Below are 10,673 nucleotides of genomic sequence, written 5' to 3' on the forward strand. Positions count from 1 at the left end.
ATCCAATTTTATCAAATTCAAATTAAATCCCAAAACCCAAGATCCTGTCTAATTCCTTTCATCAAATTTCTTCCTCCTCCAATCAATATTTTCTAATGTTATTCTTGTATGGTCACAACTCGATCTCAAAAGAAAAATATGGTCGAACAACAATATGGTATGTTGGGCATTAGTGTCCTATATGAAGACCCTACACAAGATCCTACACAAAGTGTGCAACCCAGCATTCAAAATCAACCACAAGACCCTAATATGGTGGATCAAGATGAACTCTCTCTGGAAGTGCGAACTTTCTTAGAAGACTCTTATAGTCAAGAAATGTTGGAGAAATTTATTCGACATAATCCTAGTGCTCTTCAAAAGACTCTCCTTGAAAATGGAGCTCAACTCCCCCCCGATTTTGATAGACCCACTCTTGGTCAACAACCATAAGGAGACCTTGCTCCTAGTCATACCCTCACACCCATTATTCAAACTCAATCAATTGCGCCCCGCTCGTCATTCAACCCCAATCAATAGCACCCGCGACATTTATCCCCATGGTCTCCATTCCGCCTTCTTCCTTCTTAGCATCTATGCCACTATCAAATCTGATCTCATCTATTATCCAACATGCCTCTATGCCATCTTCATCTACCTAACCATACATTTCTATTCCACAATCCTCCATTCCTCTCAACAATGTCGCTAACTTCATTCGAGCCTCACTTCCTCCTATCACAACAATTTTTGGGTTGCAACCAATTGTCACTCAAGTCGTTGTGACATCGGTCATCACATCTCACATCCTTGCTTCCTCATCATATCAATTCATTAGTGGTGGTGGACCTTCCATGACTCATCTGATTCTAGTGGCAAACACAATTCATCATGTTCAAAATCCACAACAAGACCTCATTAAAGAAATCCAGGACATGAAAAACATTATCAAAGACATGAAGGAAGGGACTAACAAAAGGAATCCTTACTTGTTTGAGGAATTTTGTCCTTGTCCTTATGACCCGTCTATATCGGTTGCACCATACCCACTAGGGTTTGAGATCCCTAAGTCCACAAAGTATGCGGGCAAAGGGGATCCCTGAGAATATGTTCGTGAGTTTCACATCTTATGTCAAGAAGTCTCCTATAGAAACTTATACCTTCGAAGCCTCTTCCCTAAGAGTCTCATGCGAAATGCTCTTGCATGGTTCTCGTCCTTACCTAAAGGTTCTATCACCTCCTTCTCGGACTTAGCAGAGAAGTCTGTGGCTCACTATGTCTGCAATATGACTAATGATGTTTCCATGATGGACCTTTGTAACACAAAACAAAGGCCTGGAGATAATTTTGTTGACTTCTTGCAAAGATGGTGACATCTTATCAAGAAATTCCAATGGGACATTGCCAAAACAACACCAAATTGAATTGTTTAAAAAGAATCTCGTGCTCGAACTATCAAGACCTTTGACATCTCAATGTATTAAATATTTTCAAAAATTGACTAACAAGGGCCTAGCCCTCAAATGTGTCTTGTTAGAGGAAGGAACCTTGAAACATTACCAAAAATCAAGTCAAAATTCTTCCTCTTATCATAATGATAAACCAAAATTTTGGTCCAAGACCAAGAACGAAGTCAGTGATGATGTGACTGATCCAAAATAGGTCCAGACTGTGACCGCTCCTCCAAAACCCACCACCACCAATCGCCAATTCAATAATCAAAATTATTAAAATGAATCTCAAAAGCCTCATAACAATGTCTCAGTCTAGGGGTGACCACCTCGATCCAATAACAAGACTCCATGAGATTTTACTCCTCTTGTCGAGCTAATTGAAGTGGTGTTTCAAAAGCTTGTCCAAGCAAGCGCAATGGTCTTCCCAATAACTCGCTCATTCAACCCCAATCAACCCAAACCTAGGTGGTATAATGAGAATGAGTATTGTGAGTATCATCATATCAATGGGCATGATACACGACAGTGCATGAAGCTTAAAATATACATACAAGATCTCATTGATAGAGGTGAGATTAAGGTAGCAAATTCAACACCTGGTAACAACAATGACAAACTCAAAATGTACCAAGAACCCTTCCCAAAACATGATAAAGGAAAAGGCTCATTGTCTACCACTGTGAACTATGACTACACTAATCATATAATGGGCTTTGAATTTTTAGTTGGTCTCATTGAGCCTGCAGACAACCATGTCAATGTCATAACTATCCAAGGAGCTAACCCTCCCCCTTCCTAAAGAAGACCTAACCCTACTAAGATAGTCATTCAAGGCACTACATCTTTCACTTCCCACTCTCAGAATGACTGCAATGTAACCACCCACCGAGGCAGAGTCACTGTCCAAGGAACCTCTCCCCCACCAACCCCCCCCATGTCTTCCACCCGCCAATATGACCTCCTTGACCAACTTGGGAATACCCTCATGTAGATCCTCATCCTAGAACTTCTCAAGACTTCCCCTGTCCACAAAACAATTTTGGAACAAGCCCTCCTTGAGTCTCGCGTTCTTGATAATATCAATGTCGCCCAGTTTAAAGCTCTCATTGGAAACCTTGCAGCCCAACAACACCTTGTATTCACTTCCAATGATGCTCCTGTAGTTGAAGACCATAATAAAACTTTGCACATCAAAGCCCTTATCCAGAAGCACAAGGTCAAACGTATCTTGAGAGATGGTGGATCTGGACTCAATTTGTGTACATACAAGTTAATAAAACAATTGGGACTTTCTGAGGACTTGGTAGATACATCAGGAAGAATCACAATAAAAGTATATGATGATATAGAAAGAGTTTCTAAAGGCATGATCACCCTACCTCTTCAAGTGGGCCCTATTACAATTGAGACCCCTTGCCAAGTCTTAGATCTTGATCTCCCTTACAATATTCTCCTTGATCACCCATGGATTCATTCCTTGCAGGTCGTACCCTCCACTTATCATCAATGCATAAAATTCCCCTTCAATGGAAGAGAGATCACCATCAAAGGTGATCCACAACCCCTTCAATATCGCAAGCTCTTAGAGGGGAAGCATCCATATCATTTCCCACTTAATAGTCCCTCTCCAACTCCTCAATCTGACATATCAAATGTCACCTCCACCTCATCCCAAGCAGACCCAAAAATTAAGATCCTGGATAATGGCTACAGAGAATACAAATTGGAGGATGTCTTAGTAATAGGCAATCTCCCCATCCCCCAAGTCATTCGGCAAACCAAGAGAAATAAAAAAAATATTGAAAACAGGTTATACAATGCAAAGATGCCACCTTTTAGAAATGGGGTCCACTCAATGAGGAGAGCCTTGACACATATGTCTCTTCATGGTTGTACCGGGAAGAAGATGAAGACCCAGCAGAAATACCTAAAAAAATGTATCCAAAAGCATCAACTATAGTAGAAAAAATGGGTTATAAAGGACACGACTTGGGACTAGAGGAGAAAGGAACAAATGCACCAATAAATCCTCTCTCTTACAAATATAACAGGGGCTTGGGGTACACTCCATTTCCTAAGATCACTATCATGGGTGTCCCTTCAAGTCCTTTTGGATATCAAAGACTCTGACGAAGAGGAGTTCCATGAAATGCCTTTTGAATATGAAGATGACATTTTCTTTGACACCCACATCAAAACAACCACTCCCATAGCCCCTCCCATTCCACATGAGCTACACCTTGTCCATCCCAAACTTATAGACTGGGGGCAATGAGACAAACCCACTTTAGACATTTGTGTCGATGATAACGCTCTCATTACTCTCCTGACTATGTGAAATTTGGAAGACTGCAATAGAGTACACGGGATTCAACTGCATGAAAAGGGATACTTTGGTAGTCAGGTCAATGCCCTTAGTCACAAAAAAGATAATAAAAACAAAAAACATGATTCCCTAGGTGAAAACCTCTTCGAGTCACCTTTGGATGAGCAAAACCTAAAAACAAAGGGTGTATCCGAGAGTGAAAACCTAGAAAAGACACTTGAGGATGAGGGACTTGACCTCCCTACCATTGGTCATCTTCCATAGGACAAGTCGAATTTGTTAATAGAGGAAAAAAATAGTATCAATATGGGCACCGAAGAGATTCCAAAAAATGTGCTCATTGCCAATTCCCTCATGGATAAAGAGAAACAAGACTTCATCAATTTCCTCACAAAGACAAAAATCAACTTTCCTTGGTCTTATGCTGACATACCAGGACTAGATCCTGACTTGGTGGTTCATAATCTTGCTATCCACCCAGATACAAAACCCGTAAAATAGAAGTTGCGCAAGGTGCATCCACATATTAAACTCCTGGTCAAAGCAGAACTCCAAAAGATGTTGGATGCAGAATTCATTAAACCAATAGACTACACTGAATGGGTATCCAACATTGTACATGTCAACAAACCCACTGGGGGCATCTGCATCTGTACTGATTTTTGAGATCTAAAAAAGGCTTTCCCTAAAGATGATTTCCCTCTCCCCAACATACACATGATTGTGGACCTCACAACGGGACATGAGATGCTATCTCTTATGGACAAATTTTCTGGATATAATCAGATCAGGATCGCGGAAGAAGATCAACACAAAATTGCATTCACAACACCATGGGGGACTTTTCTATTTTTGGGTCATGCCTTTTGGCCTCAAAAATACCGGAGCTACATATCAACATGCAATGAGTGTTGGAATTGAAGGGTTCCAAGAACACTGAGAGGGGGGGTGAATTGGTGTTCTACCGATACAATAAGATTTTAACTTATTATAACATACACATATAAACCGGTAAATGAAGAAACATATAACATGAAGTAAATAAACCAACCACATGAATGAACACCATAACACACTGAATTTTATACGTGAAAACCTCAAAGAGGAAAAACCATGGTGGGATTTGTGACCCACAATATCAATTCACTGGCCATATGAAAGATATTACATAGTATGGGGGCTTGCACATGTAGGAAGGCACACTGCCTAGAGCACACTTCTCAACACAAAAGAGTCTCACTGACTACAAGCTTCTGTTGAGATAAAATAATAATGGTGAACTCACAAAATGCATCTGCAATGCCAAAAAGAGTTTCGGTTATAGCTCTGTTATGTACCAGTTCATAAACCCTAAACCCTTTTACCGGTATCCCCTTTTCTCTAAGAATGCTTTACAAACCATCTACTAGTCATTACATGATATAACTTTTGCATACAAATGATCTACATACATATCCTTCACATCATTTTTTTCTTCACATTGTTCTACACACATACCTATCTCCCAATGACCTAATAAACTGACTTTTATACCTATTACAAATAATATGCATTATGTCAGCTTACAACACATTACAAAAGATATTCAATGTGGGCTCTATACAATAATTACAAAATGATTTTACAAATAAAACTTTTTGGATCCCAAACTGATGTCGGCTTCACTGAAGTGCTAGATGTTAGTATCGGTGCTTGTTATGACCATAATTACTCCAATGTCGGTATCTATCGCTGTATGCCTCCAATGTTGGCATCTTCCAGTATATGCCTTCTACAGAATCTTGTTGCCATAAATGACAACATATGAATCCAATGAGTGTCAATTGCCAACGGTAACAATAATTTTTCATGACCTCTTGCACAAAATCATGGAGGACTAAGTGGACAATCTTCTAGGAAAATCAAAGACAAGACATGAGCACATCCCTATCTTAAGGCAAATCTTTGAAAGATTGGAAAAATACAAATTGCGCCTCAATCCTAAGAAGTGTCTTTGTTGTCACATTGGGAAAACTACTAGGTGTCATTGTTTCCCGCAGAGGCATCGAGGTTGATCCTGCAAAGGTGAAAGACATCATGGAAATGCCTCCCCCAAAGACCCTCAGACAATTGCACAACCTCCAAGGGAAACTCCAATCTATCAGGGGCTTCATCTCGCAACTTGCAGATAAATGTCATCCATTTGCACACCTGTTGTGCAAAGACACAAAATTCAAATGGGACTACCTGTGTCAAAAGGCTTTTGAAAAACTCAAAGAATATCTGGCATCACCTCCATTTCTTTTGCCTCCTACTCTTGGAAAGCCTCTTATTTTGTACATATGTGCTACTATAGTGGCATTGGGGGCATTATTGGCACAAATAGATGATCAGGCAAAGGAGCATGCCATATACTACATCAGTCAAACACTAGTCGAGTATGAACTCAATTATACCCCCATTGAAAGAGCATGCTTAGCATTGATATTTAGTACATAGAAACTTCGGCGCTACATGCTAAAGAACAAAACAAAACTGATTGCTAAGATTGACCCTCTTAAATATCTCTTGTCAAAAGTTGCCCTCACTAGCAAAACCGCTAAATGGCTCATGATGTTAAGCGAGTTTAACATTGAAAATGTAGACAGAAAAACAATCAAGGGATAGGTAATCACAGACCATCTAGAAGACGCTCCACTTCCAGGTGACCATCTGATCCTTACAGAATTGCCAGATGAATTCATAATGACTGTCACCACATCCTCCACATGGCAGTTGTACTTTGATGGCTCTTGCACCCAAAATGGATTGGGTGTAGGAATACTATTGATCACAGCTCAAGAAGATTGCATCCCAAAGTCATACAAGATAGCCTTTGCATGTACCAACAACATCACAGAATATGAGGCACTGATTATCGGACTACACTTGGCTATCCAATGGAAGATAGTGAAATTACAAGTCTATGGTGATTCCCAACTTATCATAAAACAATTCAATGACAAATATCAAACAAAGGATGACAAAATTATTCCCCATCGTAGTATGGTTTAAGATCTTAAGCAACATTTCATAGCAATCAAGTTTGATCAAATCCCATGAATAAACAACAAAGTTGTAGATGTAATGGCCACTATTGGCTCCCTCCTTCAGATGCCATCACATAGTCAGAAATGTGAGTTATTGGTCGAGCAATTATTCATACCAGCATGTCTTTTACCAGAATTCGAAATGGTGTGCATACTCGTTGGCCCTGAATCCCCCTGGTATCAAGAGACATTCACTTTCCTAAAAGATAACACCATTCCCTCACACCTTACCAAAACCCAACAACAAATCTTCATCTGTCGATGTGCTTGTTACACTATCCTTGGAGACACCTTATTCAGAATGCATTTTGATGGTTCCCTCCTAAAGTATTTAGATAAATAAGAGGCTGAATGGACACTACATGAAGTGCACGAAGACATCTATGGGTAACACTCAAGTGGCATCACCTTGGATAAAAATCTCTTGAGAATAGGATATTAGTGGCCTAAAATGGAAGTAGATGCATATAATTATGTGAAGAAATGCATCCCTTGCCAGCAACATGGTGACAAGATCCATGCACCATCACAAAAATTGTAGTCGTTCATTACACCCCAGCCCTTCTCATTGTGGGGGCTCAATCTCATTAGGGAAATCCACCCTACATCCTCCAACGGTCATAAATTCATTATCACTGCCACCGAATATTTCACCAAGTCGGTAGAGGCCATCCCTCTTACCTTCACCACTGGTAAGTAGATATCCAAATTCATCCTGAACTACTTGATCTATCTGTAAAGCGGAAAATCGCGAACGAACCCTAAGTGTTCCCCCCACCACTCCAAGGAGAGAGAAAGGAGGTCACTAGGGTTGACGGTTTTCACTTAGGGGAGACTTTACATTCAAAAGAGGGGTTGAAACCCACAAGATCCAATCCCACACAATGCAAGATTGGATTCTAAATGAATTTCAAGGGCTAAGACAGCAAGGCTACCCTCTTTTGTAAAGAATGTAAATAGAAGGATTGAGATGGGAATGCATGAAAAGTGAGAAAGATTCGCTTATAAATAGAGATAGGAATATAGGATGAAGCTGCGGACCTGGAATTAGCAGTAAAATGTCGAGACGATGCTGTCCTGCAAATTTGAGTGAAAGTTGACAGGATGATGGCGCCCGGCATGCACACGGTCCTCCGAAAAATCTGCAAAACAAAGGGGGATCTATTCGTCTCTGCACAAGGATTTCAGATCTTCAATTACAGCCACATACCTGCAACCTACACACAGAAAAGAGAGGATGATTGGGGGGTTAGGGATTAGGGGTTTGCCCTTAGGTCAAACCCCGGTTTTGGAATTAACCAAGAAATGAGAAATGTTGTAAATGTAAATGATTGTAATGTAATAAAGTACCAATACCTTGTTGTAAGAATGTTTGTATTCTTACATGCGAAGGTGTAATTGTTGTTGTATGTTGTATGTAGTATGTGATCTCCTCTTCAATGGTTGAATCCTTGTCTTGAATGCAACACTTAGCCTTGAATGGAGACTTAGAATGCTCAATTGCTTGAAGGAATGCTTGAATGCTTGACTGCTTGAATGTTTGAATATCGTTTCCGCGTCTTGTACACATATGTCCCTTCTCCTCAAAATGGGAGAGGAAATGTAGTTTATATACTTGTCAATTAGGGTTGATAGACTGATTTTTCTGACCTTAAGCCGACCTGGGAAGATTATTTTCCAATTTGCAAACATAAAGACCCGAAGCCCCAAAAGAGACCGGGCCCAAAATAGGGCCAGGGACTAGGGCGCTGGGCGCCATGGTCCCACCTCTAGGGATAGTAGGTTGCAAGGAGGATCAGGCCAGGGTGCTGAAAAATGCAGTTTTTGATGTCATGGACAAGTTTCAGGATCTTCATTCAGGTTCAGTGTTGCATCACCGTCGTGAAGACCCAAATGCAGTCGAAATTGCAAGTGTCGCAATTTTAGGACGCTACATTTAGGCCCCACTTTAGCGGGAGTATAAGCGTACGCTCATACTTCTGGTAAAGTACAAGGAAACAACATTGAAAGACTTTCACCACGTCAAGGAGACAAGATACGCCAAGCCCCCAGTGGACTAAGGATCTTACGACTTCAATTGACAAAGTAAAAGGGAAGATCACGAGGGAGAACCATGACTGTCAGTAGTAAGGTTCCCTCACTATGAGTCATGCAAGAGAAATACCAAAAATTTTCAAGGCAAAGCTAAGTTCGCCAAGAAATTTTCAAGTATCCTGAAGGGATAGACGGGGTGTATGCCCCCCTACGTTAAAGCGATCACACACGCCTCAATGGGGGTGATTGCTTTAAGGTAGTGATACATAGAAGAAATGAGAAGGGAAAGGAGCACGTTATCACAAAGATTTAGCCCCCAAGTGTGAGGTAAACCCAAGGATAATAGACACAAAACACAAAGCACGAGGTGACTTCGCTTTCCTCGGGGTCAGTATGCTGTATGATAATTCATGTATATCATATGTATGTATGCATAATTGTTCTTCATTCCCCAATCAAGGAAGGTCACCTAGAAGAAGGGAACACATGTGTCTTTTGAGTCAACATGAGAGAGACCAAAAGAGATCTCAATGCTTTGCATCATCCTCAAGTAGAAAACACTAAGGCCAACAAATAGAAGAATGATAATAACACATAGAAGAAGTAACAAAAGAGAGCAGAGAATCTGCTATGCTAATGAAACTATTCTAGCACGTCATCTACCCCCTGATCTTGCTGATCAATGTTTCGAGAAGGCAGGAAACATGCTAGAGGAGGAACATTCAACACAGCAGATGGAGCTATCACAAGATCCAAACAAGGGCTATGTTCATGTTCCAAGCCATGTTGTTCTTGTCTAGGAGCTAGGATAAGTGCTTTAGAAAATTCGTTAGATAAATGGTTATCAACATCAACATATTCATATTCACTATCAGAAGCAAGAGAAGTAACATTTTCATCATGAATAATATTTTCATCTATATCATCATCAAGATTTATAAAAATAGGATCTTTAACTTGCCCAGGATCAAGACCATCATTCATCTTATGTTTAGGAGATTTTGGAGAAAATGGAATAATGCTTGTTGAAGGTGTTTTTGGGGATTGCAAAGTTTGAGAAGCAACTGCCTGAGCTCTAAGATGATGCTTTCATCGGCATTCACGCGCAGAACGATTTCATCTAGTCTTAGTAGGAAGTTGAGAAGATTGAGGAGGAGGAATGTTCTCATCCTTATCACTTGGGTGTTTAGGTTGTGCTTTCTTAGGTTGGGCAATAGGAGAAGAGGAAGGTCTCTTTTCTCTATAAAAGGAAGGAGGAGGAACCGCTCCATATAAAGGAGGAATATTTGGTTTAGGAAGGAGACCAAGTCCATCATGACGAGGAGGTATAGGCCTACTTTTAGAAAGTTTATTAGACATAGACATAGTCACATCCATAGGAATGGGTTGGGAATCTTCTTGAGGAAAGACATTAGTTTTATCTTTCAAAGGAAGAACTTCCTTCTCAAGAATGATAGGAATATCAAGTTTGGGTGTTCTAGGTTCACTTAAAGATAGGATCATATCTTTTTTTCACTTTTTATAAGATTTGAAAAGATGATCACTTCGCAGAGGAAGAGATTGGAATTGTTTAGGCCAAAAATAATCAATAGGAACGCTAGAAGTTCTTTCAGCTGGTTTAAAGAGACTATGATTGACAGTAACAACTTCACCATTATGGGGAAATTTCAAACACTTATGAATAGGAGAAGCAATAGCTTTCATGGAAGATAGCCAAGGATAGCCTAGCTTCACACGAAATTGTTCGGATGAAGGAATAATAGCAAAGTTCAAATCAAGGGATTTGTTATGGACTTCAATAGGTAATGTAAT

This window comes from Cryptomeria japonica, chromosome 5, assembly GCF_030272615.1.
Source record: "Cryptomeria japonica chromosome 5, Sugi_1.0, whole genome shotgun sequence".
Taxonomy (NCBI): domain Eukaryota; kingdom Viridiplantae; phylum Streptophyta; class Pinopsida; order Cupressales; family Cupressaceae; genus Cryptomeria; species Cryptomeria japonica.